This window comes from Rhamphochromis longiceps, linkage group LG17 (assembly GCF_057381845.1).
Source record: "Rhamphochromis longiceps isolate RC_006_pf linkage group LG17, R_longiceps_female_GT1.1, whole genome shotgun sequence".
NCBI lineage: Eukaryota > Metazoa > Chordata > Actinopteri > Cichliformes > Cichlidae > Rhamphochromis > Rhamphochromis longiceps.
The window spans coordinates 20,290,775-20,300,650 of NC_140573.1; the positions used below are offsets into that span (position 1 = coordinate 20,290,775).

The following is a 9,876-nucleotide window of genomic DNA, read 5'->3' on the forward strand; positions in this document are numbered from 1 at the left end:
GAAACCTGGCCTCACCTTATCATGCGAATTCCTGAGATCAGATGGCCCAGGATGTGAGTTAAGGCGTCTGGGAAGGGATCTCAAAACTGGATTATAGATGGAAGAGAGTTGGTGTCGTAAACCACCGCCTCTGTTCAAAGATGGTCGCTCACAGTGGACATAGATGGCTTCTTTCACTCCTCTTTCAAACCATCTGTCCTCTCTGTCCAAAATGTGAACATTGGCATCCTAGAAAGAGTGTCCTTTATCCTTAAGATGCAGATGGACTGCTGAGTCTTGTCCTGTGGAGGTGGCTCTTCTATGTTGTGCCATGCGCTTGTGAAGTGGCTGTTTGGTCTCTCCAATGTAGAGGTCTGGGCATTCGTCGCTGCAACACGCTCAGACAAAAACTGGTTCACAAGCGCATGGCACAACATAGAAGAGCCACCTCCACAGGACAAGACTCAGCAGTCCATCTGCATCTTAAGGATAAAGGTCACTCTTTCGAGTGTCTAATTAGTTCCCAGAACTCAAAAAAATTGAGGAAACTCGTTGCCTCAAAAAAATTGAGTAAAGCTTAGCTAAAAATGACTAAATTAGGACAACTTATTTGAGTACTCTGTACAAGCTCATTTGTTCCCAGAACTCAAGAAAATTGGATCAAGGTTACGTAAGATGACCAAGTTAGGGCAACTTACTCATTTTGAGTACACTGTACAGCCTTGTTAGTTCCCAGAACTCAAAAAAATTAAGGAAATTCGTTGCCTCAAAAAAACTAAGTAAAGCTTACTTAAGATGACTGTTAGAACAACTTACACATTGCAAGTCTGCAGTATTAAGAATAACTTGATATTTCTGGCTGTACAATACTAATTGTTTACCTACTGACAAACATTTCAAGTTCAACTAAATGAAAAAACAATTTGTGGTAACCTGAATATGATTAAAAATAATTAACAAAACTTTTTGTAATGATGTTAAAATCAGCCCAACTTTTATTTTCAAGCACAACAAAGTATAACAGCCAACATACTGGACACTGTTCTGCTGAACAACAAACAATTATATTGCCATCACTGTTATAATCTTACAATGAACAAAGTCTCAGGTGTAATTATTCTGAAAATAAGTTTAGGCCTACCACAAGTTTGTTTTGTGCTTACATTACTTATATAATCAAAATAAAATATTTGTTGTTCTGTCACAAGTGCAGTCTCTGATTTAAACAACACATTTGTTTTTCATTCCAACACATGAGCTGGAATGTTGTAATATTTTAAGGATGGCTTGTTTCCAGTTCAGGCATTACTGCCTGAGTGACTGTCATGGATCGAGGTGATCCAAATGTAGGTGCAGAAGAAAGTCTTTAACTTCCCTTAAGTACAGTGGCAGTGGATGTGGGTTGGAGATGCAATGAGCTTGAACCTGCAGCACAGGTCACAGATGGTGACCACACCATCTGTGACGGAGGTCTCATCTCTCCTGTTGTCCTGCAAGCAAGCCATCATATTTTTTGGAACATGAACTTAATTGCTTTCTTAAAACATTTTTTTCTGCATTTGGTATAAAACAGACTCCAATTTACACAATCTCAGGCTCCCTCCCCACCGGCGAGGTGACATTCAATGTCCCAATTGTCAGTCTGGATAGCCGTGACCACCACCCAACAAACAATAATGTCATGAAAGCATCATTTTAAAAAGGGCTATGCAAACATGGCCAATAACTTTCATTCTAATGATGTGCAAAATGATTGACCCTCTAAACTAAGTTTGGGGGATGTGATCTTTCAAGAAATGCAGACCAAACTGTTGTTGTTTGTTTACTTACACAGCATGTCTTGTAGAATTAACTGGAGTCACCAGCAACAGCCTAGTGCAGTCATATCTCAAGTCTAATAACAGAAGACAGGAAAAGATCAGTAAAGAAACAACTTCCCCAAACCAAAGCACAAATAAAACAATAAGTAAAACAGGCTGATCTAAAGTATGATTAAAGTCCAGCCTGATTAATATAAATGTCACTGACAGTTGCTAATATATTGGAAAACAAAAATACTTACCACTGAGTTGATGTCTTTCTGTCCAACAACAGGAGTGCTGGTCCCGAGCCTCAAAGACAGTAAGAAGCAAGCAGAGGGAGAAAAAACAGAACATTTTTCAGAAACCGATTTGATCCTTAATGGCTGTGCAATTATTGTAACATAGAGTTTGCTTATGTTGTTAAATAAAGGCTAGATTTGGCATTAATAGATGCCACAGATGTTCAAAAGCTGCCACAAAGCATGAAAAAAATGGACGTCTCTGAAAACGTCGGAGCATTTTTGCAAATATGTGATGTCTTGATAAATCGAGGAGATATTTGAACTTTACACAGCTACATTCTTGCCTGAAAATATCTTAAAAGTAAACTTCCAGCTTACTTAGTTTTTCTAAGTTAAGACAACTCAAATAAATTGAGTTTATCAGCATTTTTGCATAAAAAGTACTGGTAACTTATTTAAATCGAGTTCTAATAACAAATTGATAAAAATTGAGTTCAGCCTATTTAATATTTTTAATTAAACACAATATTACATTTTACAGTGTAGTAAAAACAATTACTATTTTATAGGACAGTTATTTTACAGTTTTTATGTGTTGTAAGAGACACAAACAGCATTGTGTCCTATAGGCAGTACTAAAGCTTCATTGTTTAAAGAGATGTTCTTGATGTAAGGGTCTAAGTTGTCTCCACCTGCTACGGCGGCTGAGATCCAGGACTCTTCTAAGGACGTTTCACGACACTGTGGTGGCATCTCTTATTTTTTCTGCTGTGGTCTGCTGGAGTGTTGGAATGGCAGAGAGGGGCAGGGGGAAACTTAATAAACTGGTCAAGAGGGCTAAGTCTGTCCTGGACTGTCCGCTGAAGTCCATTGAGCGGGTTGGGGAGGAGAGCATGTTATCTAAGCTAACATCCATCATGGACAACACCATCCACCCCCTGCATGACACTGTATGAGTACTGAGCAGCTCATTCCGCAATAGACTTTTACACCCACAGTTTAGGAAAGAGCGCTACCGCAGGTCATTAGTAATAAACAGCCAGTGAGAGTGAGTGGATTTAAGAAAGTCAGTGACTCAGGTGTGTCGCTTGGTTTGTCATCTGTTTGTGAGACTGGAGGAGACGTAGAAATCCTTTGTTTTAAATCTTAGTTAGGAAGGTTCCTGTTTGAAAACAAGCACTTTTTGTGAGAAATGCAAGAAGTACATCTGCAGAAAGCACACAGTTACATTCTGTCCATCATGTGGACAAAATAGAAAATGTTGAGCATTGAGAAACTGAGAACGTTGGGCAAGTTCAAAAGAAATGTGTTTGTAAGAACGAAAAACCAAATTGTTCCTAAAATAGTTATGGAAAGTCTAACTGTTGTATGTCTGTGTTCTACATGTTTATCTAATGGAAAATAAAGTTGCTATTGTTTTATTGCAGTTTTTGGATAATTCTGAGTGGATTTACACAGTACGGGTCAAAATGACCTGCAACAAAATCAATGTCAATTGTTTGTTCTTCAACTTAATACAAGGGTTAATTTCCAAAACTTGCTTATGATCTTCAATTTGTAGCAGATCCACTATCACACAGCAGCTGGAGCAGTCTCCAATGGAGTCCACTGCTGCCACCTGTGGCCAAGTACCATAGCCTACTACTAGATTAATTTGTGACACATCTGCACCTGCTGCTATGATCACATTGAGTAGAGGCTGAGTGGCTGCACTAACCCCTGGTACATCCAGATCTACCCACAAACATGTTGACAGATACAATCCCGGCAATGTGGATTGTCAACACTGAAAACAATCAGTAAGCAAAGACAACAGGGATCATTTGTTTCTGTTTATGTAGCACCCACAACATTTGTAGTCGCCTTCTGCACAGGGGAAGTCCACACACACTGTGTGGTACCACTTTCCACAGAAGGTGCATTCAATCTGCAAGACTGAATGAGATTTTCAGAGTCATTGTCTGACTGTTTATTACTAATCACCCGCTGTACATTCACAGTAACTGCCATCTCCTTACAAATGATCATTAGGAGTAACCATACTGTATATAACAACCAACTCTACAATGTTTGTTCGCAGAGAAAAGACACAGGCAGACTACACTAACAACATGTGATGTTACAACACTAGTGAAATATTAGTGTCATTTCATTCTTTTCAAAGGTTTATTTGCATGACGCACAAACAGACACAATTGAAAGGTACAAATGTGCATGACACGAATTCAAACGTGGTGCAGATGTGTGTCACAGGTTGATCTGGCTGTAGGCTGTGGCACTTGGCCAGAGGTGGCGCTGGTTGACTCGAGTCCATGTTAGTGCACAAAGTAAACTGCTCGCTGTAGTTGTGAAGCAAAAACGCTGAATTCGGAGAAATAAACCGTGCGAGGGGAACGATAACGACGACAAGAGTCTCCCGATCGTTTACTCTTGCTGTCCTGTGAACAACATCGGCGTGGTGTTAATTGTTTGCTGTTTTCGCGATCGCGTCGCGCATGAGGATATCACCAGGTAAACTCGCCACATTTTTAAACATTTTGTTGTTCAACAGCATCAAGACTGACGGAGTGTGTTTGACATAACCTCACAAGTGTCACAGATGCCACATTTGGCGTTTTTTTGCTGGTTTGTCGGTAGCAGCTCCTGAAACGCAAGACTGCCACACAGCTGTTCGACCAACGCCAGTTGATCTAAACGCCAGTAGATCTGGAACACCGGCTAGGGTTTGTTTTTAGCCTATCACAGACTCCCGCCCGCTTGCCGCGCTTCCGCTTCCTCGCGCAACGCTTCCGATGTCCCCACCTCCGGCCACCGACATCAGGCAACGCCGAGGCTTCGAGGCCTGGTTCGCGGAGCAAGCAGAGTTCACGCAGCGTTTCCCGCAGCCCATCCTGGATGTCGTCAACCGGGTTATTTAGGTTGAAAAGTGTCTGGCTGTTGTATGCACGGACACCGACACCAATTGCGACGATATCCATACATAGTGCAAAATAAACACGCTACACACAAAAACGTAAACAATAAACAATGCAGCACCACTTTGGCTCCGGAGTGGCCGCTGCGTGCTACTGCCGCGCCGCGGCCAGAGTACCAGAGTGCAACAAAAGTAAAGTGCCAAATACATACCATAAAGAGAAACAAAATTAACACAGAGACACACAGCTTAGCTGTTGATGTGCAGCAATCAACACAATCTGTGAAGTGTGACAGAAAAATCACCCCTCCGACGGTCAAACCCATCTGTTCTCTGATTGGACGGTTAAATTTGTGATTGACATGACATTGGTCAATCAGCTGAAAGGAATAAAAACTAGAAAAATTTGCATTTCCTGCGAAAATGCTGTGGATGCCTTGTAGTGGAATCTGCTGAAAAGAGCAGAAGAAGTAAAACTATGTGCTGAAAAGAGGTAAATAAACGCGTACTCAGCTCTGAAGCTTTGTCAAAGTTTGCTGTGTCTTTTTTAGATTTGGCACCTATAATTCCTGACTGCTGCTCAGTTCGCTCATCTGATGGTTATGCTGATATTTTGCTATCATTATTTTCATCTACCTCTGATTTGACTGTACCTGACGACTGTTCTCTCTGTTCGGTTGATGGTTGTGCTAATATCCTGTTATCTGTTTGTTCTTTTATTCTTGATTCTGTTGCTCCCATCAAAATGAAGCGCCCTAGAACCTACTCTCATTGCTGGCTAAACGATACTACACGTGCCTTACGACGTGTCTGTCGCCGTGATGAGAGGAGGTGGAAAAAAGATAAACTTCAGGTTTCTTATGATATGTTACGGACCAGCTGCTCACAGTTTCAAACTGCTGCTAGAATGGCTAAGGCATCTTTTCTTTCCAAAGTCATTTTGGCTAATTGTCACAACCCCCGTATGCTATTTAAAATTTTTAATTCTGTTGTTAATCCCGGTCCTGATATGCCTTTACTGTATTCACAAGCTCTTTGTGAGCATTTTCAAATTCTTTTTTTTAGATAAGGTTTCATCCCTTAAGCTTTCCTCTTCGTCTACATCTTATCCTGTCTTTTCCTCTGAGTGTAATTCAACTTTTCATCAATTTGAGCCTGTGTCGCTTTCGACTCTGAAGCAGCTGGTTGATCAACTAAAAAACACCGATGCTGTGTTTGATATTCTCCCATCACGCATTGTTAAGGGCTGCTTTGATGTAATTGGACCGAGCATTCTGTTCTTAATGAATTTTTCTCTACTCTCTGGATCTGTCCCACTGGCCTTTAAGCATGCTGTAGTCCAGCCTATTCTGAAAAAGAAGAATCTTGATTGTTATGATCTTTTGAACTATCGACCAATCTCTAAGCTTCCGTTTCTGTCCAAGATCCTGGAGCGACTAGTTCTTTCTCAGCTTCAGGCATACTTAGACGCGAACAACATTGCAGAGAAATTTCAGTCTGCCTTTAAGCCACGGCACAGCACTGAAACGGCCTTGCTTAGAGTTCTCAATGACCTATTTGTAAGCACTGACTCTGGACGCTCTGTGGTCCTGGTTTTATTGGACCTTTCCTCTGCTTTATATATGGTTGATCATAACATTCTTCTACTAAGACTTGAGCATACTGTGGGTATAAGAGGCACTGCCCTCAACTGGTTTAAATCCTATCTTGCTGACAGGTCTTTTTCGGTTAATTTGGGCAACTTCTCATCTTCCTCGGTACCTGTACGCTGTGGTGTGCCTCAAGGATCTGTATTAGGCCCTATTCTCTTTTCGCTATATCTGCTCCCTCTTGGAGCAATTTTTGAGAAGTATAATATTGCCTTTCATTGCTATGCTGATGATATACAGATTTATTTTGAGATTACTGACGATCTTGCTATGTCTTTTCACTATTTTCATGAATGCATGCGTGAGGTTAAAGGTTGGTTCAAGAGTAATTCTCTTGTCCTGAACGAAAAGAAAACGGAGATCGTGGTGTTTGATAGTAAAATCCCCTGCGACCAACTGTGCGCTGCTCTGATGCCTTTTGCTAGCTCTCCTTCTGATTATGCCAGTAATTTGGGCATACTACTGGATAGCTCGCTTAAATTTGACAAGCAAGTGTCTGCTGTTGTGAGGTCTAGTTTTAATCAGCTGCGCCTCATTTCTAAGGCTAAGCGCTATATTCCGCACACTGACTTGGAAAAACTCATTCACGCATTCGTGACTTCCAGGTTGGACTACTGCAACTCTCTTTACATTGGCCTTTCCTCCACCCTTCTCGTTAGATTGCAGACTGTCCAGAATGCGGCGGCACGCCTTTTGACAGGTAGCAGGAAGTTTTCTTCCATCACTCCTGTTCTCGCTGGCTTGCACTGACTTCCAATTAAATACCGCATTCAATTTAAAATGTTACTTTTCACCTACAAAACCATTAATAACTTGGCACCAAGCTACCTCAATGAGCTTCTCAAGTTACACACTCCTGTCCGAGCACTTAGATCTGCTACCAGAATTCTTCTGGAAATACTATGATTTAGCAAAAATACTATGATTGAGCAGAAGTACTAAAATGTAGTAGAAGTACTTTGATTTAGCAGAAATACTATTATGGAGGAGTAATACTTTAACATGGGAGAAATATTGATACACAGACACACATACACAGAGCGTAAAGTGAACAGGAGCTGTTGAGAGTCTGGGCTTGGTATATGTAGGTCAGTTGAATTAGCTGCACCTGCTGTAGTCAGCCCTTACACACACAGACACAGAGAGAGGTATGAGTTTTCTTCAGTGTATTTCTGACATTCAGGATTCCCCTCGAACAAATGGCCATAATTTCCTAACCGTAGGGGCTAGAATGGACATTTAGACATCGTTTTGTTCAGAAGAGATGGGGGGAATCTTCAGGTCTTCATAATTCAGAGATAAAATATAAATTGTTAAAGATATATGACTTGTAAAACACTGTAACTAAGTAGAGGTGAAGCAAAAACTGCCTTGACATGCCCTCAAACAATGTTTTGTAACTCTAAATCTCTATGGAGCATCAAAATCATTCTTTCACCGTAAGAAACAGCAGGCTTTGGTAAACAGTCATGGAAATTTTCAGGGCTCTGTGGAAATCCATCAAAAAGATATGATGAGAGAAAAAAGTGCCTCATTTCCAGAGTTTTAAATCTGATGAAATCTGAGCGAAGAACAAATTTCCTACCCTCAAACAAGTGTAACTCATCTCAGAACGGTAATAGGTGAGAAATATATTCTTGAATTGTGAGCATCAGGAGTGTCTGAAGATATATTGGCACAAGCCTCATGTCTTAACTTCTAGTTGTGTGGATGCCTTTGAGGGCATCCACACAATTAGGTCAAAATTCGTACTCATACACAGCAAATTCTGGTCTTTGGAATAAACTCTCTGGGAGTTCAGATTAACTACATTTGAGTGTACATGCGTGACCATCGAATAAACTCTAGTGCAGAGTTAGAGTAACTCTTTTCTGGGAGTTGATTTTTCAACTCTTTATAGGAGTTAAAACTAAACTCTCATGGAGTAAAATTTCTACTACCATAAAGAGTAAAATGTAACTCATAACTAGAGTTCATTTTGATATTAACTCTTTTATAGTGTTACTCATCAAATGAAAAAAGGTTTTGGGTGACAATTACTACAAAAACACAATACTGATTATTATGAATGTATGAATTTTATTTATCAAAAGTATTGTGGAGGTATGTAACAACGACAGGAGAGGTCTCAGTGTCTCACTCCAACAACTTTATTAACTGACAGAACTTCACATATAGTCAGCGCCAAAATCTCCACCCCCACACTTCCCTTCAACTTGTGTGTGAGTGGAGCCACCTGGTGGTCCGCCACACATACCCCCCCTAGAACACACAGTCAGGTCTCCATTCAGTCCAGGACCCTGGGTCTAAGCAAACGACCCGCACGACTGAACCTGGGAGGGAGAGAACAGGCAGAGGAAGGTCCATCCTGTGAACGAGGCTGGTGAAGGCGAGCAGGAAAGGCAGGAGGAGGCTCAAACGTTGGTGGTCCGGGGGTAGTCCTGGGGGGAAAACCAGAGACTGTCAACCCCAGCACAGGAGGTCTGCCACGGCGAGGGGCCTGGGCCGGCACTACATCACTGTCCGGAAGAACATGTGCTGGTTTAAGTCTGTCAACACACACAGTCTCCCTTCGACCCCCAAAATCCAAAACAAAATGTTTCTGGCCCGGTTCAATAACCCTGAACGGGCCGTCATACAGCGGCCGCAGCGGTGTCCTGTGGGCATCGTGCCTGACAAAAACAAACTTAGCAGTCTCTAAAGTCTTTGGAACAAAGGTGTCAGGCACGCAATGGTGCACCGGACCAGGAACCCGAAGCGAGTGCAAAAGCGGGGTGAGAGAGAGCACCGATGGATCGAAGCAGGGAGGAGGATTTTCAGGCAAGAATTCTCCAGGCACGCGGAGGGGCTGACCAAACACTAGCTCAGCTGGGGAAGCGCCGAGATCCTCCTTAACCGCAGAGCGCAGCCCAAGCAAAACCCACGGGAGGCGGTCAACCCAATTGCCATCCTTTAAGGAGGCGCGAAAGGCAGCCTTCAGCGACCGGTGGAACCGTTCACACATCCCATTAGCCTGCGGGTTGTATGCGGTTGTGCGGTGGACTTTAGCCCCCAGTCCATCAGCCATGGCCGACCAAAGCTCGGAAATGAACTGGGGCCCTCTGTCTGACGTAATGTCCGCGGGTGGGCCGAAACGCGAGACCCAGGTCGACAAAAATGCCTTGGCCACCACTGCTGCGGTAGTGGACGCCAGGGGGACCGCCTCCGGCCACCTGGTGGTCCGGTCAACAACAGTCAAAAGGTGCGTAAAACCTTGTGACTGCGGCAAGGGACCCACCAGATCGACATGC

At 42.5% G+C, this 9,876-nt stretch overlaps 1 long non-coding RNA gene across 2 annotated transcripts; it reads right to left on the bottom strand.

Moving 5' to 3' along the window:
- Window positions 1-744: 744 nt before the first annotated feature.
- On the bottom strand, window positions 745-5,212 carry LOC146649624 (uncharacterized). Of its 2 annotated transcripts, XR_014908359.1 has the most exons (4): window positions 5,150-5,212; window positions 2,042-2,090; window positions 1,810-1,873; window positions 745-1,469 (listed from the first exon to the last, which is right to left on the bottom strand). It is a non-coding gene; the product is annotated as an uncharacterized LOC146649624 (long non-coding RNA). The 2 variants fall into 2 exon arrangements; XR_014908358.1 differs by lacking the exon at window positions 5,150-5,212 and having other exon boundaries at window positions 2,042-5,070.
- Between the last annotated feature and the right edge of the window lie 4,664 nt (window positions 5,213-9,876).